Genomic DNA, 7,526 nt, shown 5'->3' on the forward strand with positions numbered 1-7,526 from the left:
GCTAAAAAAACCAATAGAGGAATTAAGAAGGGAAACTAAAAACTACATGTGTATGTATAGTACATATACATGTATATATCACATACATAACTGTACACACATTCATGTATGTGTGTACACATATACATATATTCAATTAATCCAAAACAAGACAGAAAAGGGAAAACTCAAGAACAGCAAAAAACAAAAGTAGAATAGAGGGGTGCTTGGGTGGCTCAGTCAGTTAAGTGTCCGACTCTTAATTTCAGTTCAGGTCGTGACCTCAGGTCGTGGGATAGAGCCCTGCACTGGGCTCCACACTCAGCACAGAGTCTGTTTGAGAGTCTCCCTCTTCCTTTCCCGCTGCCCCTCCCCCTCTGCACACACTCTCTCTCAAATAAATATCTTTTTTAAAAAAGGTAGAAGAGAAAACCCAGTGGTAGACATCAATCTGCTATGTTGGTACTCCAGCAAAATAGAAAGGAAGAGCTAGGAAACAGGAGTGAGTGTGGCCGAGGCAGAGATGGAGCAGGTTGTAGACAGCTGCTAAGCCCAACCATAGGCACTAGGGACTCACTGTGTCCTGTTTGCTCTGTGTCTATTCAAGTCTGTTCCATAAGGAACACCACTTTAGAGTATTCCAAATAGAGGCACTTGGGGGGCTCAGTCGGTGATGTGTCTGCCTTCGGCTCAGGTCATGATCTCCAGGTCTTGGGATCGAGTCTTGCGTCAGACTCCTCACTCAGTGGGAAGGAGTCTCCCTCCCCCTCTGTCCCCCACCACACCCTGTTCATGTTCCCTCTCTCTCTCTCTCTCTCAAAATAAATTTTAAAATCTTAAAGAACAACAGTATTCCAAATATTATTTATGCCCCCCCAAGCTGCTTTGGAAAAATTTGTGTTTATTATTTATTAGTTAATTTTAAAAAGTCTTCAATTTGGGGGATACTTAAAAACTAAAAACTGTAGGGACACCTAGGTGACTCAGTGGTTGAGCATCTGCTTTTGGCTCAGGGCTGATCCCAGGGTCCTGAGATTGAGTCCCATATCAGGCTACCCACAGGGAGACTGCTTCTCCCTCTGCCTATGTCTCTGTCTCTCTCTGTGTCTCTCCTAAATAAAAAAATAAAACCTTTAAAAAAAATAAAAAATGTAAATGGACAAAATGTTCACATTCACAAGCAGAAACTATCAGACTGGATAAATGAGCAGGACCCAACCATATGCTTTGTAAGAAGCTGATTTTGAATATAAGAACACAAACAGGTTCAGTATAAAAGAACAGAAGAGCTATGCCATGGAAACAATAAATGTGAGAAAGCTGGAAGGGCTATCTGAATATCAGACTTCAAAGGCACCTGGGTGGCTCAGTCGGTTAAGCCACCCAGGCTTGATTTCAGTTCAGGTCATGATCTCAGGGTCCTGGAAACTGCTTGAGATTCTCTCTCCCTCTGCCCCTCCCCCTTCTCTGAAAAAATATATCGGACTTCAAGACCAAAGCCCCATTCATCAGTAGAATCACCATCACAAATATGTGCAAACTTAATAACAGATTCGAACACATGAACCAAACCTGAAAGAACTAAAGGTAGAGATCGACAAATCCAGTCACTGTTGGAGATTTTAAAAACTCTTCTCAGCAACTGTTAGAACAACCCAAATCTCTACCACCCAAACATAAGAAATAATACAAGAGATATGAATACTACCAAGTGTTTCTTCTACATGACAGGCATAATTTTAGGTGTTTGAAAGCAGCCATGAATAATACTAGGGAAAAAAAATCCTGGTCTCCTGGAGGATATAGTCTCATGAAAAATACATGGGGGTGGAAAATAAGGGAACAGAATAACAACACAAAGTATGTTTATTACCTTCTAAAAAAATAAGATCTTGCATCTCTAAATGAAGAATGAGATATTTTTTAAAAAGAAAAGGGAGGGCAGCCCGGGTGGCTCAGCGGTTTAGCGCCGCCTTCAGCCCAGGGCCTGATCCTGGTAGACCCAGGATCGAATCCCATGTCGGGCTCCCTGCATGGAGCCTGCTTCTCCCTCTGTCTGTGTCTCTGCCTCTCTCTCTCTGTGACTCCCATGAATAAATAAATAAAATCTTAAAATAAATAAATAAAAATAAATAAATAAATAAAAAGAAAAGGGAAATTGATACCTAGGTGGTACAGTCAGCTAAGCATCCAGCTCAGGTTGAGACCTCAGGGCCATGAGATTGAGCCCCACGTCGGGCTTCCTGCTCAGCACAGAGTCTGCTTAAGACTCTCTCCCTCTCCCTCTGCCCCTCCTTCCCACACACACACTCTTTCTCTCTCTCAAATAAATAAATCTTTTTTTAAAAAAAGGAAAATAAAAAAAGAACTCTTGAGAAATGAAAAGGATAACGGAAATGAAACAATTAAAGGAAGAGCTGGAAGACAATGCAAAGCAATCTCCCAAGAGCTGAGCAAACATCTCTGAGATCAACAAGAGATCAGGGGATTAGCAGGTCAGCCAGGAGGCCCAAACTCCAAATAACAGGAGTTCCAGAAACTACAAGACTTAAGGCAAGAAATTCTCTCAGGAGTAATACAAAACATCAGTCCTTAGGCTGAAGGGTCCCAGCATGTGCCCAGCACAACGATGAACGCAAGCACCATCACGGGCTACTTGAGAGCATAGGGCAGCAAAGGAAGCTCCTGTGAGCTTCCTGGGGCCAGATCACTGACAGAGAACTGAAATCACAATGGCACCCATACTGGAAACCAAAAACAGTGAAGCAACATCTTCAAAATTCTGAGATAATACTTTTCAGCATTTCAGTATTCTATACCCAGCTAAACTAAAAGTTACCAATGAGTAAAGATAGCTTCAAAATCAAAGACAGAAGTAATATCTACATTGGGACGTCCAGGAGGCTGTGACTTGAGCGTCTAATCCTTGGTTTCGGCTCAGGTCGTGGTCTAGGGGTCAAGGGTTCAAGCCCCATGTCAGGCTCCATGCTCAGTGGGGGGTCTACCTCAATAAAATCTTTTTAGAAAAGAATACCTAGGGCACACTGGGTGGCTCAGCAGTTTAGTGCTGTTTTCAGCCCAGGGCCTGATCCTGGAGCCCTAGGATCAAGTCCCACGTCGGGCTCCCTGCATAGAGCCTGTTTCTCCCTCTACCTGTGTCTCTACCCCTCTCTCTCTCTGAGAAAATCTTTTAAAAAAAATAAGTAATATCTACATACTGCTTCTTAATCATCCAGAGTACGTCCTTCAACAAAACAAGGAGCGAACCCAGTTAGAGAGAGGGTTCCAGAGTACAGCGACCAATACAGAGGGAGAGCAGCAGAGGGAAGCTGTGCAGCAGCTGGGTGTGGGGCTCCCCTGGACCAGCAGAGCCTGGGGCAGGATGGAGGACTCCAGGAGAAAAGTCCCCCAACGACAAGCACCGCCACAACAGGGACGCGGTGGGACGCACGCTGAGTGTAAGGCAGAGAGCCCTTTCATAGGTGGGTGACAGGGCTGAGAGGGAAAGCACTATGCATGAGTGTCCTGAGTAAGAGACCAAACCTGGAGTCAGAATGGTAAGCAGTGACCACAGGTGTCACCAAAACGGTGGGAAATGGAGGGGAAAGGGGCAGGGCAGTGGGGAGAGACAAAGCTTCTTTACCTCTGACAGAAACCAAAAGAGAATGTCTACAACATATACATGAGAACAGCAGCCTGAGCAGCAGTGAGCACCAGGGAGCACAGCAAGCTCACGACGAGTGCCTCTGGGGGATGCCAAGAAGCAGGCAGGACAAGATCTGCTGCTTGATTTTTTCATGAGTGGGCTTGGCTCTCCACCCAGGGTTCTAGAAGGCAGACCATGGCCACAGTTAAGGGACAACAAGATGTAGGAGAAAATAAGTAGCAATGGTGTGTGTGTGTATGTCCATGTCTGTCGATGGTTGTGTCTGTGGGTGTCTGTGTGTAGGTGGCATGTCTATGTGTCTGTTTGTCTGGGGGAGGCTGTGTGTGTGTCTGTGCCTGTGAGTGTGTGTGTGTCTGTGGGGGGTGGTGACTGTGTGCTTGTCCATCTATAAATGACTGTGCGAATAAGAAAAAAGATGGGGAAGGACAGACATTAGGGATCACCATGACTGCAGGGTTGGGGACAGCAAAGCCCCTGAATGGAAGAGGGAAGACAACCAGAAAGGACAAACTGCACTGGGAATGCTCTAATGCAACAGCTGTCTGCCTGGAGCACACGCACCCATGAACCGGGTGAACCTCAGAAAGGGGGGACCAACAATCATGGGTAAAGTTCGTCTACAGTAAAACTGTGTGTGCATGTGTATAGAGTACGCTTCTAAAGAGAGACTACAATTTTTATCAGATGGTCAAGGGAGCTGGGGACCACCAACCCCCAAAAAGTAAAAACAAGTCATTTACCAGCCTCGGACCCCAAGCAAGGCTTATCTTCTCTCTCGGGCCAAGGAGGAAGGGAAAGGATGTGGCTGCTCCTCCACATGGGGAGGGAAGAAGCAGGCCTCCCAAAAATGGAGTCAGAAGCATGGTGGAGGGCTAGAGAGTGGGCTCCTAAGGCTCAGGTCCTAGTTCCCTGGACCATGGATGGATGTCACTCGAGATAGGTAACAGGGACTTGGGAGTTGTGACTATGTTCAGGACCCCGTGATGGGAGAAAGCCCCCTCCCTCCCCATCTGAGTGCAATCCCAGGTGTCCTTGCAGGAAGGAGGCAGAGGGAGCAGGGGAGCCAGGCCACGGTGGGTGGGAGCCCTGGGAAGCTGGAAGGGCTGGGGGTGGGCTCCCTCCTGCTGAGGTACCACCTGGGTGTCAGCCCAGGGACACCCCCACTGCCTTCTGGCCTCCAGAACAGCAAGGGAATTCATTTCCATGGCTTCAGCCACTAAGTTTGCAGTCACTTGTTGCAGCAGCCACGAGAAAGTCTTTCAAGCGCTAATTAGGAAGTCTAATGTTTCCAGGAATTCCACCCAAGTCCAGGAAGGTGCAAGGTGTAAAAGGTATGAGGCAGGCCCTTGCTGCGCCCACCTGCCCACAGCCTGTGAAGCCCTGACACACTGCCTGCCCTGCACCCTGTTTTGCTTGGCTTTAGGCACAGGCACAGAGGGCGACAGAAGACAGTAGCAGCAGAGCCAACTCTGGGCCACCTGGAGGGATCTCCCATGGAAGCCAGCCGGCACTTCCATCCCCCACGACCTCCCACAGCCTTGACCCCCCCCCAACCTTGAAACCCACTCCCTCACAGCCTCACCCTAACCCAGAGCCCAGCCCAAGCCCCCTGTGCCCCCTCCGCCCCTCTCTGCCTGGCCACATCCCCCTCAGCCGACCCCATTCTGGAAAAAGGGGACAAGGCCTGTCCTTGACCCCAGGGCCACCAGCCCACAGCCACCTCCTCACTGCCACGCAGGCCTGGTCAGTGCCTCCACCCCGCCCCACGACAGGGCCACTGCAGTCGCTCCACATATCCAGCCCCAGTCCATGGCCTTCCCTCCAGCCACCGTGGCCTCCCCTGCCCCACCCGTCCCAGCGGTCGGTGGGGGGGGTGGGTGTCCCTTGTCGCCAGTCAGCCAAGCAGTGGGCCACCCGCCTGAGGAGCGTCCCTCCAGCCCAGGGCCTGTGCAGGCCCTCGAGCCATGGTCTCTGGTCCTCAAACCTACTGGGTGAGGTGGCATTTTTATGAAATTGCTCACAATGACAATTATGTCTCTAAAGTAATACCGTGGCCACATTCTCCTACTCCTCGCTGTCCCCGGCTGCATGTTCTAGACTCCAGGACCCCTCCCCACCATGCCTCGCCTGGCTGCACCCCTCCTCTCCGCACCACGCCCTCCTGCGGGGACCCCCTCCCACCACACACTTCAATCACAGACTCATGGAGCGCCCAGCGGCCCCCTGGCAGGCACCATTCCCAAGCCACTCCACCACGAGCCACCGAGGCACGGAGCAGGTAGGGCACATCCCAGGTGAGCGGCCGGGCAGGTGCCAGGCAGGCAAGGCACACAAGGGACCTCTGTCTATACCGCATAACTCCGGGGCTGCTCTCTACCTACACCCCACAATTCTGGAGCACTCTGTCCACACTCCACAACTCTGGGCTGCTGCTTGGCTACACCCACACCCCACAATTCTGGGGCTCATCTACACCCCACAACTCTGGGACCCCATCTGCACCTCACAACTCTGGGCCACCCTGTCTATACCCCACAACTCTGAGCCACTGTCTACACAAGATGACTCTGGGCCACTCTGTCTACACCCCACAGCTCTGAGACTCAGTCTATACCCCACAATTCTGGGCCGCCCTGTCTACACTCCACAACTCTGGGCCACTCTGTTTATACCTCCCAACTCTGGGCTGCTGTCTGCACCCCACAACTCTGGGACTCAGTCTATACCCCACAACTCTGGGCCGCCCTGTCTACACCCCACAACTCTGAGCCACTGTCTACACAAGATGACTCTGGGCCACTCTGTCTGCACCCCACAACTCTAGGCCGCCCTGTCTACACCCCACAAGTCTGGGCTGCCCTGTCTGTACCCCATGACTCTGGGGCTCTGTCTGCACCTAACTCTGGGCTGCTGTCTACACCCCACAACTCTAGGCCGCCCTGTCTACACCCCACAACTCTGGGCCACTCTGTTTACACAAGGCTGGGCCGCCCTGTCTGCACCTCCCAACTCTGGACTCCGTCTCGACCGCACAACTCTGGGCCGCCCGGTCCGCACCCCACAGCCCAGGACCCCCGAGTGGCAGCACAGGCTGGGCCGGGAAGCCGCACCGCGCGGCGCTGACGTTGCCGCAGTTAATCGCGGGAGTTGGGGTCTCCGGAGACAGCTCCGCGCAAACAATGCGCCGCCGGCCGGGGGCCGCCAGGAAACCCGAGACCCCGAGCCGACTCGGGCCCGGGCGCCCCGGCTCCAACCCGGGCCCCGGGGGCGCGGCGGGCACCGTAGGCCCCGGCTCCCGGCCCCTGCGCCCCCCACCCCGACCCGGGCCCTCGGGTCCCGCCGAGGAGCGGCCGGCCCCGCGGCGACCCCACGGCCCAGGCTCCCCCGCCGCGTCCCCGCCGAGGGCCCGGGAACAAAAGGAGAGCGGCCGGCGGCAGGGCGGGCGGCCCGGGGGCGCGGGGGCCCAGGCCAGCCCCACGCCGGCAGGACGCCCCCAGGCCCTCCCGCGCTGGGCGGGGCCGGCGGCTGGGCCGCGGAGGGCGAGCGCGCGCCCGCAGAAGAAAGAAACGGAGGCGGGGCGGCCCTGCGCCAGGCCCGCAACCTACCGGCCGCTCGCTCCGCCGGCCTCGCTCGCCTCAGCCCGCGCGCGCAACGCTCGCTCAGCCGCCGCCGCCGCCGCCGCCGCCGCCGCCGCCCGGGAGGGGGCGGGGCCTCGGGGGCGGGGCCTCGGGCGTGGGCGGGGCTCGGGATCCCGCCGAAGTTCTCGGCCTGTGGGCGGGGGCCTCGGAGGGGCGGGGCCTCGGGGGGGCGGGGCCTCGGGGGGCGGGGCTCGGGATCCCGCCCAAGTTCTCGGCCTGTGGGCGGGGCCTCGGGGCGGGGC

The 7,526-nt window shown here is 54.2% G+C and overlaps 1 protein-coding gene across 7 annotated transcripts in view; it reads right to left on the minus strand.

The window, feature by feature from the left end:
- RGS12 (regulator of G protein signaling 12) overlaps positions 1-7,312 on the minus strand; it is a 119,710-nt gene extending 112,398 nt beyond the window's left edge. For all 7 annotated transcript variants that reach the window (XM_038533173.1, XM_038533172.1, XM_038533171.1 and 4 more), the window contains exon 1: positions 7,252-7,312. The gene's annotated coding sequence lies outside the window, so the exon portion shown is untranslated. The remainder of the gene's footprint in view (positions 1-7,251) is intronic.
- Between the last annotated feature and the right edge of the window lie 214 nt (positions 7,313-7,526).

The sequence above is a fragment of the Canis lupus genome, chromosome 3, assembly GCF_011100685.1.
Source record: "Canis lupus familiaris isolate Mischka breed German Shepherd chromosome 3, alternate assembly UU_Cfam_GSD_1.0, whole genome shotgun sequence".
In the NCBI taxonomy this organism is placed as follows: Eukaryota; Metazoa; Chordata; class Mammalia; order Carnivora; family Canidae; genus Canis; species Canis lupus.